Below are 13144 nucleotides of genomic sequence, written 5' to 3' on the forward strand. Positions count from 1 at the left end.
CCAGGATGCTGGTATAAAAATATACATAAGACTGATTTGTTTCTCAGTTTGAAATCTTAGACATATCCAGGATGCTGGTATAACAGACTGATTTGTTCCCCAGTTTGAAATCTTAGACATATCCAGGATGCTGGTATAAAAATACATAACAGACTGATTTGTTTCTCAGTTTGAAATCTTAGACATATCCAGGATGCTGGTATAACATCTTAGACTGATTTGTTCCCCAGTTTGAAATCTTAGACATATCCAGGATGCTGGTATAACAGACTGATTTGTTCCCCAGTTTGAAATCCTAGACATATCCCAGGATGCTGGTATAACAGACTGATTTGTTCCCCAGTTTGAAATCCTAGACATATCCAGGATGCTGGTATAACAGACTGATTTGTTCCCCAGTTTGAAATCTTAGACATATCCAGGATGCTGGTATAACAGACTGATTTGTTCCCCAGTTTGAAATCCTAGACATATCCCAGGATGCTGGTATAACAGACTGATTTGTTCCCCAGTTTGAAATCCTAGACATATCCCAGGATGCTGGTATAACAGACTGATTTGTTCCCCAGTTTGAAATCTTAGACATATCCAGGATGCTGGTATAACAGACTGATTTGTTCCCCAGTTTGAAATCTTAGACATATCCAGGATGCTGGTATAACAGACTGATTTGTTCCCCAGTTTGAAATCTTAGACATATCCAGGATGCTGGTATAACAGACTGATTTGTTCCCCAGTTTGAAATCCCAGACATATCCCAGGATGCTGGTATAACAGACTGATTTGTTCCCCAGTTTGAAATCTTAGACATAACCAGGATGCTGGTATAACAGACTGATTTGTTCCCCAGTTTGAAATCCTAGACATATCCAGGATGCTGGTATAACAGACTGATTTGTTCCCCAGTTTGAAATCCCAGACATATCCCAGGATGCTGGTTTAACAGACTGATTTGTTCCCCAGTTTGAAATCTTAGACATATCCAGGATGCTGGTATAACAGACTGATTTGTTCCCCAGTTTGAAATCTTAGACATATCCAGGATGCTGGTATAACAGACTGATTTGTTCCCAGTTTGAAATCTTAGACATATCCAGGATGCTGGTATAACAGACTGATTTGTTTCCCAGTTTGAAATCTTAGACATATCCAGGATGCTGGTATAACAGACTGATTTGTTCCCCAGTTTGAAATCTTAGACATAACCAGGATGCTGGTATAACAGACTGATTTGTTCCCCAGTTTGAAATCCTAGACATATCCAGGATGCTGGTATAACAGACTGATTTGTTCCCCAGTTTGAAATCTTAGACATATCCAGGATGATGCAGTTTGGTATAATAACAGACTGATTTGTTCCCCAGTTTGAAATCCTTAGACATATCCAGGATGCTGGTATAACAGACTGATTTGTTCCCCAGTTTGAAATCTTAGACATATCCAGGATGCTGGTATAACAGACTGATTTGTTCCCCAGTTTGAAATCCTAGACATATCCCAGGATGCTGGTATAACAGACTGATTTGTTCCCCAGTTTGAAATCTAGACATATCCAGGATGCTGGTATAACAGACTGATTTGTTCCCCAGTTTGAAATCTTAGACATATCCAGGATGCTGGTATAACAGACTGATTTGTTCCCCAGTTTGAAATCCTAGACATATCCAGGATGCTGGTATAACAGACTGATTTGTTCCCCAGTTTGAAATCTTAGACATATCCAGGATGCTGGTATAACAGACTGATTTGTTCCCCAGTTTGAAATCCTAGACATATCCAGGATGCTGGTATAACAGACTGATTTGTTCCCCAGTTTGAAATCCTAGACATATCCCAGGATGCTGGTATAACAGACTGATTTGTTCCCCAGTTTGAAATCCTAGACATATCCAGGATGCTGGTATAACAGACTGATTTGTTCCCCAGTTTGAAATCCTAGACATATCCCAGGATGCTGGTATAACAGACTGATTTGTTCCCCAGTTTGAAATCCTAGACATATCCAGGATGCTGGTATAACAGACTGATTTGTTCCCCAGTTTGAAATCCCAGACATATCCCAGGATGCTGGTTTAACAGACTGATTTGTTCCCAGTTTGAAATCTTAGACATATCCAGGATGCTGGTATATACAGACCGACTGATTTGTTTCTCAGTTTGAAATCTTAGACATATCCAGGATGCTGGTATAACAGACTGATTTGTTCCCCAGTTTGAAATCTTAGACATATCCAGGATGCTGGTATAAAATACATAACAGACTGATTTGTTTCTCAGTTTGAAATCTTAGACATATCCAGGATGCTGGTATAACAGACTGATTTGTTCCCCAGTTTGAAATCTTAGACATAACCAGGATGCTGGTATAACAGACTGATTTGTTCCCCAGTTTGAAATCCTAGACATATCCCAGGATGCTGGTATAACAGACTGATTTGTTCCCCAGTTTGAAATCCTGGTATAGACATATCCTAGACCAGGATGCTGGTATAACAGACTGATTTGTTCCCCAGTTTGAAATCCTAGACATATCCAGGATGCTGGTATAACAGACTGATTTGTTCCCCAGTTTGAAATCCTAGACATATCCCAGGATGCTGGTATAACAGACTGATTTGTTCCCCAGTTTGAAATCCTAGACATATCCCAGGATGCTGGTATAACAGACTGATTTGTTCCCCAGTTTGAAATCCTAGACATATCCAGGATGCTGGTATAACAGACTGATTTGTTCCCCAGTTTGAAATCCTAGACATATCCAGGATGCTGGTATAACAGACTGATTTGTTCCCCAGTTTGAAATCTTAGACATATCCAGGATGCTGGTATAACAGACTGATTTGTTCCCAGTTTGAAATTTGTTCCCCAGTTTGAAATCCTAGACATATCCAGGATGCTGGTATAACAGACTGATTTGTTCCCCAGTTTGAAATCTTAGACATATCCAGGATGCTGGTATAACAGACTGATTTGTTCCCCAGTTTGAAATCCTAGACATATCCAGGATGCTGGTATAACAGACTGATTTGTTCCCCAGTTTGAAATCTTAGACATATCCCAGGATGCTGGTATAACAGACTGATTTGTTCCCCAGTTTGAAATCTTAGACATATCCAGGATGCTGGTATAACAGACTAACAGACTGATTTGTTTCCCAGTTTGAAATCTTAGACATATCCAGGATGCTGGTATAACAGACTGATTTGTTCCCCAGTTTGAAATCCTAGACATATCCAGGATGCTGGTGGTATAACAGACTGATTTGTTCCCCAGTTTGAAATCTTAGACATATCCAGGATGCTGGTATAACAGACTGATTTGTTTCCCAGTTTGAAATCCTAGACATATCCAGGATGCTGGTATAACAGACTGATTTGTTCCCCAGTTTGAAATCTAGACATATCCAGGATGCTGGTATAACAGACTGATTTGTTCCCCAGTTTGAAATCCTAGACATATCCCAGGATGCTGGTATAACAGACTGATTTGTTCCCCAGTTTTTGAAATCTGGTATAAGACAGTTTGAAATCCTAGACATATCCAGGATGCTGGTATAACAGACTGATTTGTTCCCCAGTTTGAAATCCTAGACATATCCAGGATGCTGGTATAACAGACTGATTTGTTCCCCAGTTTGAAATCTTAGACATATCCAGGATGCCAGGATTTGTTCCCCAGTTTGGTATAACAGGATGCTGGTATAACAGAACTGATTTGTTCCCCAGTTTTTGAAATCAGGATGCTAGACATATCCCCAGACTGATTTGCAGTTTGGACATATCAGGATGCTGGTATAACAGACTGATTTGTTCCCCAGTTTGAAATCTTAGACATATCCAGGATGCTGGTATAACAGACTGATTTGTTCCCCAGTTTGAAATCATATAGTATAACACTGATCCCCAGTTTGATCCCTGCAGGATGCTGGTATAACAGACTGATTTGTTCCCCAGTTTGAAATCTTAGACATATCCAGGATGCTGGTATAACAGACTGATTTGATTTGAAATTAGACCCCAGGATGTTTATAACAGAATTTGTTCCCCAGTTTGAAATCTTAGACATATCCCAGGATGCTGGTATAACAGACTGATTTGTTCCCCAGTTTGAAATCAGGATGCTATAACATATCCAGGATGCTGATGTATAACAGACTGATTTGTTCCCCAGTTTGAAATCCTAAACATATCCCAGGATGCTGGTATAACAGACTGATTTGTTCCCCAGTTTGAAATCCTAGACATATCCAGGATGCTGGTATAACAGACTGATTTGTTCCCCAGTTTGAAATCTTAGACATATCCAGGATGCTGGTATAACAGACTGATTTGTTCCCCAGTTTGAAATCTTAGACATATCCAGGATGCTGGTATAACAGACTGATTTGTTCCCCAGTTTGAAATCTTAGACATATCCCAGGATGCTGGTATAACAAACTGATTTGTTCCCCAGTTTGAAATCCTAGACATATCCAGGATGCTGGTATAACAGACTGATTTGTTCCCCAGTTTGAAATCCCTAGACATATCCAGGATGCTGGTATAACAGACTGATTTGTTCCCCAGTTTGAAATCCTAGACATATCGATCAGGAGTTGCGCCCGGTTCCCTCATCGTGAGAGCACAGCCCTTCTTGACACTCTTGGGCACGCAGAAGGGCTGCAGTGTTGGTGAGCCTGGGGAGTCTAAGCATATTCTCCGGAAAGTTCTTGGTAGGTTCGACTAGGCAGCGTTTCCTGGGAGAAGTTCCATTCGCTGTCTGGGCTGCTTGTGTAGAGGGGGCAAAGGGCCCTGAGCTGATATGATGAGCCTTACCAGCCTGACTCAGCGTGCCAGGATCGCCCGAACCCTCTCTGCTGCATTTTCATCTTAATCTGTAAAACAATGGAATAAATAAGATATTTAGTGTTCTGTTAAAATCGTTAATATCTGTTGTGTGTAGAATATTCCGTTTTGATTGGCATCATATGTTTCCATTTCAGGAGAACAAAAAACTTGGCTTTATGTGTGTTTGTGATGGGTATCACCAGTTAAGGGTAGGATACGCAAGCAACATTTCACGAACACGTGGTGCCATGACTAACTGATAGTGATTCAGGAACACGTGATCATGACAGCAAAATCGATTACTATAGTACTGTCGGAAATAGAAAAAAAAGAAAACCACTGCTTTTAGGGCTGTTAGTCTGTATCCCTAAAATTGACACAATTGCAAATAGTATATGTCGAAATAACTCCACATAAAGGCCTAACTGGGCGTTCAGGGGATGCGTAATAGGATATCCAGAAAAGCATGTTTACTCGTAAAATCGGGCGAAACTTAGAAAAAATACGAATAGCTGCTGAAAACAATAGATCAGGCTAGGACTATAGATGGTAATTAGGTCGCTCAGCCAGGTACATAGGACGACGGACCGTCGACTCACTTGACATGAAATGCACGCTGCCCACACAGACACAAGGGGTCATCTCAGATATATTTTATGCTTTTTTCATATGTATTGAATATGTCTCTCATTGATTATCTAATCGTAGCTAATGACTCTATCCCCAAGCCCGACCCCAACTACTGTCAGCAACACCCGTCTCGGTGTTGCTTTTTGGAACCGACCTCCTACCTGTTTCTTTTATAGTGATGAGTGAGACTCAATGGTATCTATCTCCTTAATAGCTTATAGTTTCAGTATTAAAGTTGTTATTTTTTACGTCTGCTATAGTTTATAATAAAACTAAGCTCCATTTCATAATGGATATTCAAAAGTGTCATTTGTTATACAATATCATCGTAACACCAATTTGCATAAAGCCATGGTCTGCTCCAAATAAGTCGCTTCCAGACTTTGAAAAAACCCGCATTGCTCATTTCTGCACTAATCTCTCCTCAGTAAAAATCCTTCTTTAACATTTCCTATCTCCCTCCCACTGAGACTGTAGTTAGGCCGAACTTAGTTTAACATGGATATTTCACACTCCTTCACATATTAACTACCTAAATTGTAGATATAAAATGTGAAAAACAGTTTTTTTTCTATTTCCGACAGTACTATAGTATGATTTTGGCCGAGAGAATAATTTGGAACATGAAAGATTCCTTTGCCTGTTTATTATGATGTTTCCGTATGATAAACAACTCATCCCAAAACGGATATATTTTAAAATAAAAGCCAGGACATAAAATTAAGTATAATAATAACATACAGCCCAAACGCAAAAGGGTATATAATAAAGATGTACGCAATAACACAGCTCTTGCCTTTATATAACACACGCATTCCCAACCCCTCCTCAAAATTGTAGTGTACATAATACAAAAGGATAATGCATGGCTATGTAATGGAAACCGTAGACATGAAAAGAATCATGCCTTTGTGCTTGTAAATATAGAACGTCGGTGCAAAACGTATTACGCAGCACCGACTAACAAACCGACATGCACAAGAGAAAGTACCACGCTTCTGGTAAAATGTTTTCCGAGAACAGCGCTACCATTTCAGAAAAGTGTTTTGATTGCGGCTCCGCAGTCACAAACATGTGTACGTGTTAGCAATAACACCATACATACCGTAACCAACTGGAACATTACCAGCAAAAATATTTACGTTGTTTTAACAGTCTCAAAACACCAGTGTGTGCCTTAACTTTTTGTACATCGATAAATACGGACTTATGGTCTGTGTGCACGCTGCTATATGGACACCTAACCTTCAAATAATCTACACGTCCAATAAATGCATGCAAGTTAATATGTTCCATTACACGATAATAAACCATATGTTTCATTTGTATAGCCATGTATATAAATGGTTGGACGTGTCCATGCTCCAAGGCAGACATGTTATTACCACAACACTGTCGCCCCATGGCGATATCTGACATTTAATATGTTCAAAGATACAGTCCATGTAGATAATATTTACATGTATCCGCTTGCTCCATATCAACTTTGAAGCCCATTTCTGGTGTACCCCGCCGTGATGTTGCTGGAATATTGCTAAAAACTCAGTCAGTCAGTCAGTCCATATCAACTCCAGTCTGATTAGAAATTGTTTGTATGTACAATCAGATAACCCACTGTACATGAACATACAAGGTTATTACAAACTTCTCGTGTTTACAAACAGTGACCTAGTGTGTGATAATGTAGGTCAAAACCTTTGGGTTCAAAAGCTGATGCAATGTTTTTCTTCAATGTCGCGGGACCAGATTTGAAAGTACAGATGACTTACATCATCCTTTTTCGACTTCCCCATTACGTTAAAAAGTCCGTTTTAAATAAAATAAAATGTCAAAATTTGAAAAAAGGAAATGTCGAATTTCGAATTGTTGGTGTGGTCTTTCAGGGAAATGAGACGATAAAACCTTTACAGTGGTGGTGACACTTGAATATAATGTCTGCTTTGAAGAATCATATATAATTACAACTGAAGGTGACATTTTTGCTGATTGGATTTTTAACATCATTTCGGAAATTTATCACAACGACAACAAACAATGAGTAAAGGCATTTATCATAATCTAGTGATTGTTTTGTTTTCACGGATGAGCTTGAATATTTTTGTATCGTGAATGCTTGAATGAAGGTAATTCAATATCATAAATACTTATCACATTCCAGTGAGTGAGCAGCGTGGAAGTTTGGTTTCAGCCGCGCTCAGCAATATTCCAACTATATGGCGGCTGTCTGTAAAATAATCGAGTCTGGACCAGACAATCCAGTGATCAACAGCATGAGCATCGTTTCTGCGCAATTGAGAACCATTATTTGTATGTGTCAACCAAGTCCAGCGAGCCTGACCACCCGATCCTGTTAGTCGCCTCTTACGACAAGCATGGGTTACTGAAGGTTAATTCTAACCCGGACCTTTCGACGTAGGTCACATTCAGTATCAGGTTAGACAATACATATTGCCTGAAAACTACATCAATGCAATTTATCTCGAATCGATAAAGCTGTTGGCTAGGAGGAGGTGGTGGAGGTAGATATGGTTTGCGCCGCTTTTAGCAATATTCCAGCACTATCACAGCACTGGACACCAGGTCTACTTTATCGTCTGTCAACATCAAGAAATGCTTGTCGAAACAAAATAGAACACAGCAAATGATTAATATCCATTAGAAAAAACGTAAGCGTAACTTCACATAAAGTATAAGGACTCATTTTATCAATGTAGTTAAATACGAGGCAGTTTTGTATCAGTTATATAACCATGAAAGAACTGAAATATGATATTTTAAATTCACCGATTGTTTTGCTATATATCTGTTGAAAGTAATAATTAAAATAAGGCCACTTAGATAGCGCTGAACTGAACAGGCATGCCCCTAAGTGCATACAACATGAGTGGACATTATAACCGGGATGATCAAGCTGTCTGTAATAAGAAGAGGGAATTGTGACTTTTGAACATAGGAACGTATGAAGGAGCTCTCTTTATTTTTTAGCCATTCAGAACCGACGCGGTTATGTAGGTCAATTAGAACGCTGACTTACCAATGTAAACACTCCGAGAGGCGAACATTAATTTAAACGTATAGAAACCAAGATCCCCACTGTTTACTACCACAGACGTCCTTGACCCTTAAAACATACATTACGCACATGTGCGGTTCACTTTCACCTTGAGGAAAATGCGCATTTTCTTTAAAGGGAACTCGTTTTGGGTTAATTTCTTAGAAATGTGTCCGAAGAAGAAGGAAAAGAGTTTAAACTTTTTATATATGTAATTTAATAATCGACGATATGGAAATTATATGAACAGTACATGGTTTTGTAAACAATGAATACCTTGCCATCTCGAACGACATATTTGTAAATGGATCTGTAAATTCAAAAATATTTACTTAAAAAACACAAAAGTTTGATACAGAAACATATCACCAAATAAAGAGGACTTGTATTCATATGATGGTTTTAAAGCTAGAATTTCTAAAAATCACATACACAAGAAAGCAAAAACATGCAAAACGGTTTGACAATGTTTTTCCCGTTTTGTACGCATGATAGAAATGTAAATTACGAAATTCGATATGTTATTGAAAGGAAATGGCAAATGTAATTTTATCATGATTGATGAGTGAGGTTAAGTGAAATCGGTTTAACGTTGTGTTCAAACTTATTGCACTTAGAGAAGCGTCCGTTTGTACAAGCCCAGACTAACTAACGCCATTCTCCTGGTGCTAGTGTATCTTGTCGCAGTTGAACTTGAAATCTCCTCTCCAGACACAGGCATGCTGGTCTGAACCGAATTGTCCTTTGTTTCATTAGCTAAGGACCTGTGAAGATCCAGACTAGAATTGGTCTTCAGTAACCCATGCTCTGTTAAGAGGCGACTAACAGGATCAGGTTGTCAGGCTCGCTGACACAGGTCATCGTATCTCGTTTACGTAGATCGATGCTCATGATATTGGTCACTGGATTGTCTGGTCCAGTCTCGATTACATAAATACCGCCGCCATACCGTAGCTGTAATACTGCTGAGTGCTGCGTTAAACGACACACAAAACCAGAAAATCATATTCTAAGTACAGAACTGCAGACAAAGAAAAGGAAAGTGGCTTATTTTAACGTCTTTTCGTATGGATTTCATGAAAATGAGAGAAAACCTATAATTAATAGATATTTTTACACTAAATCAAACTTAGCTAAAATGAATTTACTTTTTAATAGTCGTAAACTAGAAAATCTACAAAACTTAACCAAAATGTAAAACCGTTATGTTACCATCTAACACAAACAGCACGTTTCACAAATATTGTACTCTGAATCTGTCCTCACCGCTTGGTGAAGCTTTTGATGCATATTGAATACCTGTGTATGAAGATGAATATAATGAAGTAACTGTTGTAATTCTCTAATGCCGCTGATAGCTATGTGGCGGCGGCCTGAAATAATCGAGTCTGGACCAGACAATCCAGTGATCAACAGCATGAGCATCAATCTATGCAACTGGGATACGATGACATGTGTCAACCAGAGACTTCCAATCATTTTCATATAATACAGGTGTAACTAAAAGTCAACACCGACTTTACTTTTTAAGATTGTACTAAAAACATTTTATAGTTTATGGTTTGGTTGTTGTGATCAGCAACATTATCATCGATCTACGCAATCGGGACACGATGACACGATGTCAACCAAGTCCGCGAAACTGACCATCCGATCCCGTTAGTCGCCACAATTTACGACAGGCATGTGTTGCTGAAGGTCTATATAGTATAGACACAGCAATACCTATCAGTACTGTATAGTCTGCGAGGATCTATGCGTTAGATATCCCCGCGTTATTCTAATCCGAATCTTTGCGGGTCCACGGATTAATATCCACGCAATGGTTACAGACGAATGTCATAGTAACGGATCAATAATCCGATCAACTATAATAGTGAAACCTGTCTAAACCGGCACCCCACGGGACCGAAGTAAAATGCCGGTTTAGACAGGGTACCGGTTTAGACACAGTTACGATCATTTTCCAACATGAACGCTTACATTTTACACTCGTCATTCTCTTTATCTCTGTAACATATCGTGGACCGGGAAGGGAGTGTATTGGATTAAAGGACCTTGATTGGGGCCTGCTCATACCCATGCCGGCTTAGAGCAGTTTTGATTCAACCGCGCAATCACTGCTTCCTGATTATCTGGCGTGCAAAGAAGTTCAGAGTAGTGTATTGGATGGTTTTAACTGTACGACATCAATAGCCCATATGAAGAACTAATGGTAAAGAATACATGCACATAAACAAATGATAGGTAACGACAAAGTAGACAGAAGACACAAACGCATGATCGCTGCGCTGGAGGGTCCGGGTAGCTGTAATGTTATCTGCGGTTTCCTCCAGCACCAGACCGGGTTCAATTCCGTACAAAACAGTAAAACATTTTAACGCTTGTTAATCTTTAAAGGCATCCTCATGCCGACTCATTCGCGGAAGAATTAAATCATGTATGATAATATCATCAGCATAGAAACGTTAAGCACCCATTTACGCCTTGGGTGGGCAGGAGGAAATTGCTCTGCCCTTCCAGGGTCGATAGGATAATGTACGCAAACTAATAAAGGAAATAGAAATAAAAAGTAAAGGAGTCCTTTTGTCGTACCAAGATAAATGCCAGGTTCCATGAGACGGGGTTAAGGTTATCGTCGCAAATGTCTTGTTTCGAAGAAATGCCTCCTCTGTCACGTTGCCGGAGAGTTCCGACATATGAAACTGTCAACCCCGACGAAATGGTCGGAAGGGATCCTTCTTCTGACGATCAGTGTAATCATCCAAGTGACGTAAGAATGAGTCACGTTAATGCAAAGCCTCAGGAAGTTATGCATATGGAGAGCTTTTGCAAAGACAGGAAAACGGTTTCGATATTTGATCGATGCTTTGAAGTTATGTTTTTCTGTTGTGAAGATTATTTCCATCAGATGACTCCCCGTGACCCAAAACTAGGTCATCTCAACAAGAACACTTGACACAGTTATGGGTGTTAAATGCAATACATTACACAGCTTCAGTAATTTCAAAGAGGCCACTACAGTCCAGACTGGATACAGGAGAACAGTCAGGAAAATAAAATCCTGATCTTGATTACAGATATGCTGAAATGATCATTATACACATGTTTTCTTTTCGTTAATTACCCGTCACCGTTTCAAAACATAATAGTGGGTTTTCTTTAGCATTTCTTGAGTAGAAATATTCCAACAATTGTAATAAAAGTATACATTATACCAAATGATCATTATAAACATGTTTCCTTAGTGAATTACCGTCACCGTTTCAAAACATATTAAGTAGGTTTCTCTTCGCCTTTCTTAAAAGACATGTTGCAGGCATTGTAATAAATCATGTTGTAGGCATTTTATCAATATGCAAAATCACACCTGAATCGTCCACAATTGAAAACTCTATAACAATTTCCTTGCTTAAAAATGGGATCCTGTTAAAAGGAACCAAATTCTCAATGGTCCACTTTAAAGTCCCACAGACCTTTGTACTTTGTGTCGTATTTTTGGGTGAGACATCTGGATCATGAATCATCAGCCCCGACTGTTTTGTAGCCAGCATAAAGGCCTAAAACAAGATAAAGCAGTGATAGATGGACTTAAATATAATTTGTTAGGTTAACCAAGTTTCACGAGCAGTTTCCCTTGAATCTCGTATTCACATATTTACTGTACGAATAGCAATGTGTCGTTTAGGGTTTAATTGTGCATTTTGCGCGTTTTTCAAAACCTCTGGTTGAACCAAATTCCAGAAAAACTTAAAAGGTATTTCGTTGCCTAATGTTCCTACCATTACCTTCCCGGGTTCGATTCCCCACATGGGTACAATGTTTGAATCCAATGTCTGGTGATATTGCTGAAATATTGGTATAAAAACGGCCTAAAACCATTAATGTTTATTTCTATTATTTGTGGCAATACAAAAAGGCCTTTATTGTCTCGTTTAGCGGGCTTTGATATAATCGTTCTTTTTTAACTCTGATGCATTTTCTACCCTCAAACCCTCTTACGTTTATGGAGGTGGGAAATGTGACGTTATGATTTAGTGAATACAGAGGTTGTTAAAATATTTTAATCGGGACAGAGATATCTGTCAGGGTGCGTTGTCCTTGGAAAACAGCACCCTGAGAGTTAAAGATCCTGACATGCCCACGTAGTTGCCTAGATTACACAATATTTTTGGCCATTTATGGTCTGATCTTTCAAGTAGCTAAATTCTCGCGAATTCCAGAAAGCTGAAAAGTCACCCTATTTGCCAGCTGGTGGAGTAGATTTGATATCTTGAAAACAGGAATAATCGACCTTGGTGAAGAAGAAATGGAACACATGATGACGAAGGCAAGAGGCCAAATGTTGAAAACGGTTGGCAGCTCATAAAATTATTTACAAGCTCCCCAAAACTACTATAGCTCATAAAATTATTTCAGCCTCTGTATTTAGCTTGGCTGAACCGTTTTGATTACACAGTCGTAATGCATTGACTTTGACGTGTTCTATCTTGGGGAGTTATCCGGATTTCATTTCCTTTTATATGATCAAATATTGTCCAGGTCCTTTTTGCTTTGATGTCCATATGTTGTCTTAGGCCCTTGGTTGGTATTATTATTCCTTTTCATAGATGCAGAGATCCTATGCTTCATTCCC

Source organism: Haliotis rubra, unplaced genomic scaffold, assembly GCF_003918875.1.
Source record: "Haliotis rubra isolate DU_JTF1 unplaced genomic scaffold, ASM391887v1 Scf729, whole genome shotgun sequence".
Classification (NCBI taxonomy): domain Eukaryota; kingdom Metazoa; phylum Mollusca; class Gastropoda; order Lepetellida; family Haliotidae; genus Haliotis; species Haliotis rubra.